The following is a 15,154-nucleotide window of genomic DNA, read 5'->3' as shown; positions in this document are numbered from 1 at the left end:
TTATTGATCTGTGTTGACATGAATAGGTGTATGAATGTTGTGCTGACATTTGGATGATGTCTGTAGAAGGCTGACATTATGATGATCCACAATAACACAATGACAAAGTCCCACAAATGAGCCTCCAAAGCTCTTTGAGGCTCAGGGCTGGATGAGTCTGAGGCTGAAGGAGCTTAGAAACTTCAGCTTCCCTCTCATCCTCCTCTCAGGCACTGATATAAAGCGGCCTGTCAGTGAGGCAGTCAGCGATCCAGGCCACCAGGTCCTGATCCACCTGCACCTGCTTAACGTAAGTTTTTAAGTAACTTTTTAACAAAAGTGAACGTGCTGCCGTCTCGACAAAGAGCTCCAGGATGCTTTCACTTGTTCGTGCTCAGCAGTTGTGCTGCAGTGAAGACATTTCCAGTTTGCAGAGCTCACAGAGCAACATGTTGTTGGGTCTCTGTCTAAAATTCTGTGATATAAAAGATAAAAAAGGTTAAAACTAGGAAAGGGGAGGGAGCTACTGTGTCATGTTGCCACTCTCTGCGGCGCTGGAAGGTAGTAGTGTTGAGCTCCACATTTAAAACCTGAACACATCTGATGATTCGATTAGAAATGGATTATTATCTCCATCATTTATTCTTTATTCAGATTGAGGGGCTGCAGTTTGTCAGACATCAGCTATGCTTCTGTGGCCTCAGCTCTGAAGTCCAACCTCTCCCATCTGAGAGAGCTGGACCTGAGCTGGAACAAGCTGCAGGATTCAGGAGTGAAGCTGCTCTGTGATGTTCTGGAGAGTCCACACTGCAGACTGGAGACTCTGAGGTCAGACACCATTTTTTCCTTCTGTGCTGAGATTAATATGATGTGAAAGTTGTGGTGACACTAAAGTGCAGACATCAGGCTGATATTATACTGATCCACACTGAGGATCTTAATGCTAAAGTCTCTTTTCTTCTTCAGTGGTTTAGTCCATTGACTGTGGCAGAGCAATGTTGAGCTCCACATTTAAAATCTTAATATAACAAGAAACATCTCCACTGGATAATTCACTCTGAACCTCTTTGTTACGTCCCGGCTCGATGGGTAAAGAAAGCACATAAACTGCATGTTTTTGGTGAAAAGGTGTTTAATTGGAAAGTGAGAGTTTAACACAAATGTAGAACCACAGTAAAGGACCTTCTGGGTTCTGCTTAAACCATAAAAACCACAGAACAAAAAGAGGTCTCCACTAAGAGAGACAGTTACCAAGCTCCACAAAATAAAGTGAAACAAAAGAAGATCTCTCTTCAGCTCCAAATGGTTTTAAAAGGCAAAACACAAAGAGAGCAGCAGCCATAAACCAAGAGAGGCTAACAGGGGAATACTAAGACAACACAAAGGGGTCAGTAGTGAAACTAAACCTTGTCCCAGTCCCACAGCTAGAATTAATAAAGAACAAACACTCCAGATCAGGGGTCGGCTAAGAAGTCTGGCATCGGACCACATTTCTTTCAAGCTGTTAGATAGCGGGCCAGAAATGATTGTCCTTCAGAATTTTTCAAATGTCAGTCTGGAGAACCGGGACAAATCCCGGAGGTTGGTAGAAGGTTGAGCGTCACGGGCCGACCCCCGTTCTCCCCGGGCCTGTTGGTCTATTCCAGATGAACGTCTGTCCCTTCCACTGATAGCTGGAAAACGAGCTACAACAGAAAATGGAAAAGCAGAGTTTCACTGAAATGCAAGTAAATGTAAAAAAGTAACGACTGGCTCTGTAGTAGTACCAGCACCAGGGCCACAGACGCTGAGACCGGGCCACAGATAGTGCAGCTGAACAGTACAGGGTTCCCATACATGGATTTATTTGTGGCGGCCGCCTCAGTATCAACGCTGACCGCCACATATTGATTTTAGATTTTTACTAGGCCTGTTGAAAATGGTATTTCTGCAGAGCTGTTATTTAGTTTTTAATTGGTGCAGATCAATCATACTGTGTACCGGACAGGTCTATGTTTGATTTTAATGAGAGATGTTTTTGATATTTGTAACATCAATGTTGGTATCATATCTATTGAGGAGAAGGCTTTCGACCGTGTGGAGTTTCTTTTTTCTACCTTATAGGCTTTTGGTGTTGGGGAGGGTTTTCTGTCTTGGGCAAAGCTGCTGTACCGTGATGCTTGTTGTGTGGTGAAGGTGGGAGGTGGGTTGAGTGTTGCTGTGCCAGTTAGGAGAGGGATCAGACAAGGCTGCCCCATCTCAGGCCAGCTTTACAGCTTTGCTATTGAGCCTCTCCTCTGCAGGTTGAGGAGCAGACTGAGGGGTCTTTCCCTGCCTGAGCTGGCTCAGACACCCCCTGTTGTTGTGTCAGCATATGCTGATGATTATTTGCAATCAGGGAGACATTCAAGAGCTAGAAGAAAGTTTGGCCTTGTATGGAAAAGCTTCCTCTGCCAAGGTGATCTGGGGAAAAAGGCTTGTTTGGTGGGGGAGTGGTGCGTGGGGAGCACTCCTGGTCTTCCTGGGAACCTTAGGTGAGGAAAAAGGGGTATAAAAAGCCTACAAGTTTTCTAGGGAGTGAGGATTTTCAGAGGCAGAACTGGGAGGGAGTGCTGGAAAAGGTAGAAGCCAGGTTGTCTAAATGGAAATGGTTGCTACCTCACCTGTCCTATAGGGGAAGAGCTCTGATGGGGAATAATCTGGTCGCATCATCTCTGTGGCACAAGCTCATCGTGCTGGTGCCACCGGCAGGCCTGTTGAAAGAGGTGCAGCGGCTCCTGGTGAACTTCTTCTGGTCCAGTCAACACTGGCTGTCGGTCTTGTATCTCCCTGTGGCAGAGGGAGGACAAGGACTTGTAGACATTCTGTCCAGAACCGCGGAACGGCCTTCAGACTGCAGACGGCACAGAGGCTGCTGTATGGCTGCAGTCGCTGCTGGTTAGCTCCTGCTCGACTGCTTCTCTGGATAAACGGTTATTTCTGCTAAGACCATCTGAAGTTGACCTGACAGGACTCACACCTTTCTACAGCTCGGTGATTAATGCCTGGCAGACAATGACGGCCACACGACCCCAGGCCAGGGATGTGGATCTATGAGGGGCCGCTGTTTAACAACAACTTCCTTAGAAACGCCATGGTTGGAAGCTTTGGGAGAGGATTTCTCTGTCCCTCTGTTTGTCTTTGGACCAAAATATACAGTAAGGAAAAAACTGATGTTGGCTTTAATCAATTTTTTATTTGGGACAGCTGAGCTAGAAGTTTGGAAGACCAGGAAGAGTCAGATGTTGGGTCAGGGCTGGACGGATGTGGTGCGGAACCTGAAAGGTCTGGTTGCAGCTCATCTGAGAGTAGAGCACGCTTTCTACACACTGACTAGTAATTTGGAGCCTTTCAGGGCTCTGTGGGGGATCAGACATGTTATATGTTCACTAGAGGAAGATGGTTCACTGCTTCTTAACGTTTAACTTGTTATTGTGTGTGTGTGTGTGTCTAGTGATCCTGGTTGAGGATTTATTATGATAGAAAAGGAGCCTGTTTTTTAATGTGACATAAATAAAAGAAGTCAAAAGTCTCCCCGATCAAAATGGTTTCCTTGGGCTGCAAATCCCCTTTGCTAAAACATGTTGTGTAAATGAAGAAGAATAAGGTTTAAATGTTTCGTGTAATGCTTTGTCTTTATTTCATGTTTCCTATACACTATACACATGGAAGAAAGGGAAATTAACAAGAGGGAAAATAGTAGTGAAGCGGTAACGACACCTAGAGAGAAAAAGAGAAGGACAAGTGTTCAAAAGATAAAGGTACTTTAGCACCAGTCCAGAGCGGCTACAAGGTATGTTTACTGCTATAGTTTGTGTCTGAGTACATTTGAGTGTATTTAGTGCAAATTGCTAACTTTCCGGTTATGTGTTAAGCTAATGCATTGTCTTATTTTCTGTCTGTAAATTTCTGTTCAGCTCTTCCGTTGGTCTGTACGTTGCTCACTGCAAGGAAGTTCAATAAAAGACAACAGAGCATCAGTCAAGGCTGACCTTTTTTCCACTGCATAGCTACATGTTGTGTGTCAGCGGAGGCAGGTTTTCATGCTTCTTAAAGACAACACTCAGGGCTGGGAGGGTTACTTTAAACATGTAATCCAATACAATTACTAATTACTTGTTGAAAAATGTAATCTGTTTACTTTTAGTTACTTTTGGATTACATCAATACCAAACAGGCAACTGAAGATAAAAGAGTACCAAAGATTTTTACAGAAACACAGAATAAGAAAATCTCCCGTTCCCAAAATCCATGTTTCAATGTTTTTATATGCTTTGCACTATGTCACCACTATAACAGTATCTGTTCCATTCATGACAAAAACCCTTGTTTTGTAGCTATTCTTGAATATATTTAAAAGTCTGTCATTTGGAAAAGCATTTTAAAATGTTGATGACTCATTCTGCACTTGATGTATTAATTTAGCGTCCAATGAAAAGATTTCTCAATATGAAGCTGCTGAAGCAGAGTGTTTCTGGAACTGGCCCCACTGATTACTGAACACAAACACAACTTTGTTCACTGATTTTTGTGAAACTGGATCATATTTGATGGAGAAATATTAGAACTATGGAGAAAATATATTGTAGTTTTCTCTCTGATGTCCCCCGGCTGCTCTGCCTCGACTCTGTGATTCACAGTTTCCTGATGGACAGACAGCTTTACTTGTTGCTGAAGTTAGTTCGTGGTGTTTTGGAGGTCTCTGGCTCATTGGCTGTAGACCCTGGTCTGATTTCCATAGATCAGGAAAAGGCTTTTGACCGGGTTGAACACCAGGATCTGTGGCAAACTCTAGCTGCCTTTGGGTTCAGCCCAGGCTTTATAGCCCAGATCCAGGTTCTGTATAGTGACACTGCAAGTGTTCTAAAAATGAATGGGGGTCTGTGTGCTCCTTTCAGTGTTCAGAGGGGGGTCAGACAAGGTTGCCCTCTGTCTGGCATGCTCTGTTCTCTGGTTATCAAGCCTCTGCTCCATAAACTAAGAAATGATCTGAGTGGTGTTTGTTTTCCAAACTGTCAGCGTACGCTGATCATGTCATTGACGCTACGGTCTGACATAAAGTGGAGGTCAAAAAAGAGGAAAAGAGTTTGTCTGATCCAGAAATCGAGGTGCTTGTGAGGTGAAAGTTAGAAAGTAGCCTACAGATTGTTTGATGCAGCTTGATCACATACAAAAGAAGAGAGAGTTTAACAGAATGATATTATTCTAAACAAAGCTTGTAGGTAGAAAGGAAAATATTATATATTGTTGATCCCATCAGACAGACACCTGTCGGCTAACGCTGCCAACAGCCAACAGCCAGAAACACTGGTTATAGCCTATTTGTATTTGTACCGGGATGGCACGATTCTGCCAGGTCGGTCTATCAAACGCTGGAACCAGTTCACACAGATCCAAGAGCCCGACTGTAGGGAATCTAAATCGAAGTATTAGCCAGTCATCATCATGGGCCAGGAAATCTTTAGGGACACTCTCAGATCCTTCCATTCGCGTTTTCCTCTAAAGAACCACAGCGCAGCCGTCCAGCGTTACAAGTGTCACGCAGTATTTATGTCTACAGCAGTCATACAGACTATTGCTTCACACCTGCCAAAATGATTGCTTCAGTCAGTGGTATCCCCCACCTGGGAGATCATTTGAAGATTGAGTTTTTCGGTTTGGCTACATCATGAGGACTGATGATGAGGATGGAGTTTATTTCCAGACATTTTTATTAAACACAGTCCATATGTGCAGGTGGTGAAGATGTACCGGGTGAGTCGAGGTAAGAAGGCAGATCTTTTTTTGACGCCGTGGCATCTCAGTGTGCTCTCTGCAGCGTGTTTACACACGAAAACTAAACTGAGAACTAAAAGGTGATATATGCACAGAGGATATGATTAAAACTACTGTCGCTTTCTTCTGCAATTCTTTAATGTTGTTTGATGTTAGCCGAGTCTCAAAAGGACTCAGCTACTAAATTCACACATCTAATATCGGGCAAAGGCGAGCCGGAATCCTGCCACCTGACCGCTGCGCTCCGGGGGGCTGATGAAATATTTAGCGGACATTGATTTAAGATTTGGCACTAATTTGGCTTATTTTATATCTTTTCCACTTGAAAGGTGCAGTATGGAATAGTTCTGGGTCACTAGTGTTTAAATGATAAAGTGATACTATGGCGGATGAGTAGGCTGCACGCACTACTGCGTACTGTTCCCGTACTTGGAATGGGTTAACTTTTTGGGGATTTAATGTATTCACTCTAAGGTCACAACCTACCTCTTTTAACTGTGCCTTTTGTTTGTGAATAGTGCCTTAACTTTGCATGATTATGGCGAATAAGTCTACAAGACTTAGAAAAGAACATAACGCTGCTGCTATGGTGGACGCCGATACTGAGTTTAGTATGGCTTCGCTAAATAGCCTACTAGAGGAACACAGGAAAGCACTCGCTGTGGACCTAAAAACATCCCTTGCATCGTTAGAAGCAAAATTCGATGGTATTCAAGCAGCTGTGAATGACCATGACCAGAAAATCGAGTCACTGGAAACCAACGCCAACATACAGGATGAAGGGATTTCAGCCCTTGAGGCCTCATGTTCTGTACTTTCTGCGACAAATGCTAAGTTGTCAGTGAAAGTGTCGGACCTTGAGTCTCGTAGTCTCCGTAATAATATCAGAATTGTGGGCTTACCGGAATCAATTGAAGGACCTCATCCGACCACCTTTTTCGGTAAGATGTTGGTTGAGGTTTTTGGCAAGGAAGTTTTGACCTCAATACCGGAGTGTGACAGAGCTCATCAGGTACCCGGGGCCAAACCAAGTGCAGGACAGCGTCCGAGGCCGGTGATTATCCGACTGTACAAGTTTCAACTTAAAAATCTGATTATCCGTGAGGCCAGGTCCAAGAGAGGTAAGCTGCAATATCAAGGAACTTCCATTGCTATTTATGATGACTACACGCCTGAAGTACTGGAGCAGCGACTTAATTATCGGGAAGTGATGTCTGAACTTTATAAACTTGGTCTTAAGCCTGCGTTGTGGTATCCTGCTAGGCTAACTGTACTGGATAAAGGTGGAGGTAGGAAAATACTCTCTACGGTGGGAGAAGCCAAGGATTTAGTGACTTCCCTCCGTGCCACAGTGAAATAGAGTGAATAGACCTTGACTGTAGATATTTACTGGCGAGTTTGTTATCAGCTACACAGTTGTTCTGTCCTTGTCTAACGTTAGTTGACGGCAGTTAAATCTGTAAATTAATCCTAACTGGATCCTTACTGATTTCTTTTCTTCTTTTCTCCTTTTTTATATCCCTGGAGTGGATGGATTTCTTTTAATAATATCTGAGTCTTAAATATCAGCATGTCTGCTTGTTTTGTTTTGAACTGTTTCATTTGGATGAATTTGATTTCATGACGTAAGTTATGACGTAAGTCTATGTCAGCATGCCTTATTTACCTGCATGCACGCTTAATTCTCTCTTCTGGACTGGTGCAAACTCCTGTTTATCTGATCTGTGTTATACTAAGCTGTGTTGGTAGACAGGTGTTATGTTATATCCCCTGTCTTTGTCTGTCTTCAGTGACTATGTGGCTGATATAGTGTGATGTGTGAAGGATATCTTGTTTGTATATCTATCTCCCACTTGCTGAATATATTTATTTTTACACTGGGAACAGACTCAGCTCTTGAAACTTGTATTTACTACATTTTATCTGTAGTTCTCTGGGCGTTACTGCTCAGTTATGGACTATTTGTTCTGCTTGTTTTTGCTGTCATTGTTTTTGTTTGTCTTAATTTGTTAACAATGTTGTTCTCGCTACATACTCCTTATACACCATTCGCTGTTATGCCTACTTATTTGTGAGTTATTGATTCAATTAAAGGATTAAAAGTCATTCATCTCAACATCAGGAGCCTTGCTACGAAAATAGATCTTCTCAGGGTATGGGCAGCTTTACATAAACCTAATATAATCACTATTTCTGAATCATGGCTTCATAACAAAATCACTAATGGTGAGGTGGGAATTGATAATGATGTTTTATATACAGCTGATAGGGCATCTGAGTGTGTCTCTCCCAATGTTGCGCCTACTAACTTTGAGTGTCTTTTTACCAATATCATCTTTCATGAAAACAAACAGCTTACTATTGGAAATATTTACAGACCTCCCTCTGCTCCCACTGATTCCTTAAATGGTATTTGGCTACTATTAATTCTCTTGACAGACACAATGAATTGATCATACTGGGTGACTTTAATAATAACTGGTTGGATCGGACTTCCTCAGGTGATAGAAATCTTTTCGGTAGTGTAGGCCATACTCAGCTAATCACAGAACTCTCGAGAGTTGATGGCCGTTCCTCTACCTTGCTTGACTGGATCCTTGTTTCCAATCCGGATAGGAATATCAAATCGGATGTTTTATCAGACTGCTTTAGTGACCATTCTATAATATACTGTACCCTATAAATATATCACAATAAGGCAATGTATAAATATTAATGTTGATTATTACATACGTAATCTATTAGATATTAGATGGGATAGGCTTCAACTAATTCCGCTTGTGGAAGAGGCATCGAACTTCTTCCATTCTGAAGTTAAAACCGTAATTGATAAACATGCTCCTGTGAGAACGATTAAAGTCAAAGGTAGGCATTTACCTTGGATAAACTCTTCAACTATTCAAACAAAGGGATAAAGCTTGGGCTAAATATCGCTTCTCAAAAGATGAATCTGATGGGACAATATATAGAGAGTTATGGAATAAATGTAGAACTGAAACTAGGAATGCTAAATCTAATTAGTTTAGAGACTGTTTGTCTCATGATTTCAACAACCCTAGGCACTTCTGGAATCACTTAAATAACTTTCTTAACAAAAATAAAAAAAACTTCTGTAAAACAAATATGAAAGGATAATTTTGTTTTTTCTGATCCCTTGCATATAGCTCATGCCTTTAATCATAATTTTTGTAGTTCAAAGTCTGTTTGCTCTGATGGTTTGGCATGTTCTACTAATTCTCCCATGCCTGCTGGCTCTTTTTCATTTAAAAAGATCATGCCTACTGATGTCTTTAATGTATTACGTACATGACCTTAAATTAAAACGCAGTGTAGGACCAGATCATCTTGAAGCCAAGTTTATATTGATGTTTCCTCTTGCAGATCTTTTTAATCTATCACTAACTACCTGTACTGTGCCACAAATTTGGAAAGCTGCAAGAGTGATACCTCTTTTCAAAGGTGGAGACCAATCGAATGTGAATAATTATTGCCCGATTTCTATCATTTGTTCAGTTGCTAAAATATTTGAGAAATTAATTTGTAACCAACTCAGTACATTAACAATTATAACATTTTAGCTACACATTAATCTGGTTTCAGATCAAATTTTCCTACCTCAACTGCTCTCTTAAAACTTACAAATTATGTCTTCTCGGCATTTGATAATGGTCATTTCATTGGTGCTGCTTTCATTGATCTCTCAAAGGCCTTTGATGTGGTTGACCATTACCTTCTACTGGATAAGCTTTACTCTATTGGTTTGAATTAACATGCTGTGCTCTGGTTTAATTCCTATTTGCATAACAGACGTCAGTATGTTGTTTACCAAGGATTCCAGTCAGACTATTTAATTGTTGATAAAGGTGTTCCTCAAGGCTCAACTTCTTAATTTTCTCAGTCTTTATCAATGACCTGGCACAAGTTTGTTCTCATTGTAATTTAGAGCTTTATGCAGATGACACTGTCATCTATACCTCTGACTGTGATTTGCTGTTCAAGGAACTCTTCAATCTGACTTTGATAAAGTACAACAGTGGCTGTTCATTAATAAACTTCGGTTGAAATTGAAGAAATCCTGCTCCATGGTGTTTTCCACAATACAAAATCGCTGTTGTGCTTCTTGTTTTGAAATAAAGTTTTTAGATGGATCCCTTATGCAGAATGTGGAAGAAATTAAATATTTGGCTTGACTCCAACCTTACCTTTAAGATACACATTGACAATATCATTAGGAAAGTATATGGATGTCTTAACACTCTGTACAGATCAATCAATTGTTTTTCAACTCAAGTCAGAAAAAAAAATATTTCTCAACTGGTAATACCAATCATTGATTATGCAGACATAGTCTACACTAATTCCTTTGAGTTCAATCTTAGACCTCTTAATGTTGTATTCAATTCCCTTTCCAGATTTATACTATACTGTCTTAGGTATGACTCATTTAACTGGCTGCAACCTAAACCATGAAGGGATTACCACTGGATTCTGTTTATCTTCAAATGTGTTTTTTTCAACTGTCCAGCATACCTTAAACAGCACTTAATACCTTATTGCTAGACATACTCTCTTAGACACCTCCAATGTCCAACAAATTTTACTATACCAAGGTCGTTTTCTGTAGCTGGTAGGAGAGCATTTCAATATTAGGCCCCTCAAGACAGGAATAACCTTCCTTTTTTCCTGAGATCTATTTCTACATTTTGCTTATTCAAATCGTCACTTTTCTTAAAACTACATGCTCTTGTCATTAAGAATACCAATGGTATTACATATAAATGGTTTATGTAGAAAATATATATTAGTATGTATATGAACATGTCTTTCTCTTTATCTTGATTTTCTTTGGACATTCCTATGTGAGATGTGATGTTATCCTACATGTTTTGTCATAAGTCATATTGATAAATGACATAGTGGTTGTTTAATGCACTCGGGTGATTATTTGTCAATATACTTTATTATATGTGCTATGTTAATTGTGGGGGTAAGGGTAGGTGAGCGAGTTTTTGTTTTGTATATATGTCTGTGTTTGTATTGTGTTTGTATATGTGTTTTTAATTTTGTGTCTATGCATGTATGCTGCAAGACCCCCTTGAAAATGAGATAATACATCTCAAGGGCTTATCCTGAAATAAATTCAAATTCATAATGTGTGATATGAAGTGAAATTAAATATGTGAGAGCCATTATTATCTATTCCTCTCACATTCAATTTTATTTTGATATTAAACCACTACAGACATGATCAAACTTTTATTATATTATATTAACGGACATAATTAGGTTTTTGATTGGCTGCTTCATTGACATCTACATAGTAACTGGAGTGGATTATTTTAAGAGCTATTTTGAAACATTTGGTGAGTTTGGCACTTTGGAGTTCACTGACAGAGCCAGACAAAAGTTTGTGGAGGGTCCGCTCATTCTCACGTCATGTTAATTTTTATACATCCCACGTGTGTGTGAAAACCAGCGTACGTAACCTTTGTGTGCGTAGGCAGCGTTTATACATGAGGGCCCTGGTCTGGAGACCTTTATCCTGCTGCATCCTGCAGCCAGTGCTGTTTGGAGGACTGTTTGATTGTCTTAGCTGGGGGGGACCTACACTATCCAGACGGCTTCACACTGCAGGGGTGAACTCGTTCATCTCTGTTATTAACGCTGCTGTAGAAGACAAATGTCCCTTCTGCAGTGAGAGACAGAGACGGTGTTTCACTGCTTCTCAGAGTGCATTCGTCAGATTTGTTGGAAAACATTTTCAGTAGATGTGGAGAAGTTTTTACGAAGCAGATTTTTATTTGTGGTTTTAGAGACACTCGCCGGAAGAAGAACAGATGTCAGCTACTGAACTTTGTTTTAGGACAGGCAAAGATGGCGGTGTATATGACCCGGAGACGGAAGGTGGAGGAAGGGTTAGATGTTGATGTGGTTCTTGTTTGTGAGAAAATGGTTCAGTCCAGACTGCTGTTAGGTTTCAGTTTTTACAGAGCTGCACATGACCTGGATACTTTTGAGCTGGTTTGGGGTTGTGGGGGGGCATCTGCTCTGTGACAGAGGGGCAGTTAAGTTCTGAGATGTGCTGATCTAAACTTCTGATACACATGCAAACGCAAAGGTCTTTATTAATGTGATATAGGACGTTTTTTTGTACAGTGCATATAGTAAAGAAATGTTGGTGTTAAAAATCAAATGTCTCCCTCTCCCTCCGCCACGGGGTGAGGATTGTGGCAGAACCGACCTTCTCAGTTGAGGAAGTGCTCCTTGCTGTGGGAGAGCAGGTCGGCCATGAACACATTGCCTTTGCCTCACGCATGAACAAGGCAGTAGTAGTTTTTTTAAAACAGGAACGTTTCGTCCCCCATCTCGTAGAGAGCAGTGTTATTTTGAACTCAATGTTTGTTCAGGCCTCCCCCCTAGCTGTCCCCTCCACACGGGTGGTAATATCAGGTATTCCCCGTTTGTCCCAAATAAAGCCATCGTAAAGGAACTCACTCTATTCGGCAAGATGGCAAGTGCTATTAGAAACATCGGGCTGGGCGGTAAAAGTGACAAACTGGTTCAGACTGTATGTCTGTTTATGATTCCCAAACAGCTCAGAACAGTGATATATGCAGTTTAGATCACATAAAAAACTTTCTAGATAACACTTTTGGCCAATCTGTACAAGTAAAGGATTTCTTCCCAGACATCACCAAGTTTATAAAAACAGTTGGTACACTGCAGAAAAATGTTGGGCTGGATGTGCTGGATGAAAAGAAACGCTACAGAATTTAAAAACATGTCACCTCCCTCAGAAAGGGTTTGCAGCTTGGCACGGGGAAAAAAGTCAAGAGGAAAAAAACTAACTGATTAAAATGTTGTACGGTGGTCTCTGTTTCCACTCTTCTGTCCGTCTCATTCATGCAACTTTTCAGTTTGGGCACTCTAAACATAAATGGTGGAAGAGACAGACAGAAGAGGGCTCTGGTTTATAAAATCATAGAACAAAACAGGCTAGATGTTGCTTTCTTACAGGAAACACACAGTGACTCTGACAATGAGGTAGATTGGGAGGATTGAATGGAAAGGTAAAGTATATTTTAGTCATGGAACTAATTTTAGAGCAGGTGTGGTTATTTTATTCTCTCATTGTTTACAGTTAAATATTTTATCTATACAGGAAATAGTGAAGGGCAGGGCACTGATGGTGAGGGCTGAGATCAGGGGGCAAGTGTTTTGTTTTATTAATATCTATTCACCGAATCAGGGCACAGAACAGGTAGATTTCTTCAACTGTCTAAGGGCCGCATTTGGAAATCAGGACACTAGAGAGCATCTTACAGTAGCAGAAGACTGGAACTGTACCATAGATTTCACACTAGACAGGAATAGTCAGGAACCACATTTGTCATCCATCACAACGCTATCTGCGCTTTTAACACAATTTGATTTGGTTGATGCGTGGCGTTGTAAACAGCCCAGCGTAAGACAATACACATGGGTTCAGGTTTCAAGCCACGGGGTGAGGGCAGCTAGACTTGATAGAATCTATATCTCAAAAACTATCATATCTAGGTTAGCACACAGCCTCATCACACCTGTTGGTTTCACTGATCATCACTTAGCCAGTATGCAATTAGTTTCCTCCCCCGTTAAAAGGAACAACTCTTTTTGGCATTTTAACGTTTTTTGTGAGACTTTTAAGGATTTTTGGAGCCACTGATGGAGAAAAGGCAGGGTTTGAGTCACTTAGTCAGTGGTGGGAAGTGGGAAAGGCCCAGATTCGCAATATTTGCCAACAGTATACAGCTCATTCTGCAAATCAAACCCGATCCACAATACAAGCTCTAGAAACAGAAATACAACAATTAGAGAATCTAATAGTCACTAGCAACAATCCAGACAAGAAAAAACTATTACAGGAAAAGAAACATCATTTATCCACTTTTTAAATCATACAGTGCAGGGAATATTAGTTAGAGCACCTTTCACATCTATTAGTGAAATGGACTCATGCAGGGAATATTAGTTAGAGCACCTTTCACATCTATTAGTGAAATGGACACTCCAAGCAGCTCCGTCTCCCTAATGGCGGTCTAACAACTGATCCGGCTGAGATGAGGAAAGAAGCAATGACTTTTTACACGGATCTTTTCAAGGCAGAGGTTTGTGATGGAGATGCCACTGCACAACTTCTCCAGGACCTGCCACAGCTAAGCATGGAGGAGTGCTCCATCCTGGACTCTGTTTTAACACCGGAGGAACTCACCACTGCAGCTGACATCAGGCAAGGCACCCGGTGTGGACGGACTCCCTGCAGAGTTCTACAGGTAGTTCAGGAGCCACCTGGAGGAGGACCCGAGAGACGTTCTGCTGGAGTGTGTCGGGAAAGGTTCGCTGCTGTCATCATGCCGCAGGGCAGTTCTTTCCTTGCTACCCAAGAAAGGGGATCTTGCACTGCTGAGGAACTGGAGGCCGGTAGCCCTGCTCTGCACAGACTACAAGATCCTCTCTAAGGTTCTAGCCAACAGACTCAAAAACATCTTAGATAAAATAATTCATAAGGATCAATCCTACTGCATCCCCGGAAGAACTATCATGGACAATTTGTTTTTAATGAGGGATATCTTTGACATTTGTAAATTGTGTAACAGCACAGTGGGAGTGGTCCCTTTGGATCAAGAAAAGGCTTTTGATCGGGTTTCCACAGAGCCAACCTTTCATAGTTTCTGCATATGCAGATGGTATAAACATTTTTATTAACACTAAACAAGATGTGGACAGGCTGCTGGAGAGCCTGGACGGATACCAAAGGGCCTCCTCTGCCAGAGTTAACTGGGAGAAGAGTGAGGCGCTACAGTTAGGTGAATGGGGGGACAGAGCAGCTCCCAGTCTTCCAGGGGCCCTCAGGTGGGGAAAGGGGGGACTGAGGGTTTTAGGGGTGTTCTTGGGGTCGGATAACTGTAGAAACAAAAACTTTCAGGGTTTAGAGGAGAAGGTGTGTTCCCGCAGTTGTCGCACAGGGGGAGAGTTCTGGTGGCCAACAACCTGGTGGCCTCATTTCTATGGCACAGACTGAGAGTTCTGCCTCCACCTGAGGGGCTGATCAAGCAACTGCAGAAGACCATTAACAGCTTTTTCTGGTCTGGCCAGCACTGGCTGAAGGCGCCTGTCCTCTACCTCCCTTTACAGGAGGGAGGTCAGGGCTTGATAGATATCCACTCAAGAATAACAGCTTTTCGTATCCAGGCAGCGCAGAGATTCCTCTACACCACCGGACTGAGTTGGGGGATTCTGCTAAACTACTGCTGAGGAGGGCTGGTCGCCTAGGTTACGATAAACACCTTTTCCTTATTCAGAAGGAAGAAATGGATTTTAATGGACTTTCTCCCTTTTACCA

The sequence above is a fragment of the Micropterus dolomieu genome, linkage group LG01 (genome assembly GCF_021292245.1).
Source record: "Micropterus dolomieu isolate WLL.071019.BEF.003 ecotype Adirondacks linkage group LG01, ASM2129224v1, whole genome shotgun sequence".
NCBI lineage: Eukaryota > Metazoa > Chordata > Actinopteri > Centrarchiformes > Centrarchidae > Micropterus > Micropterus dolomieu.
Note: the sequence above shows the minus strand (reverse complement) of the source record.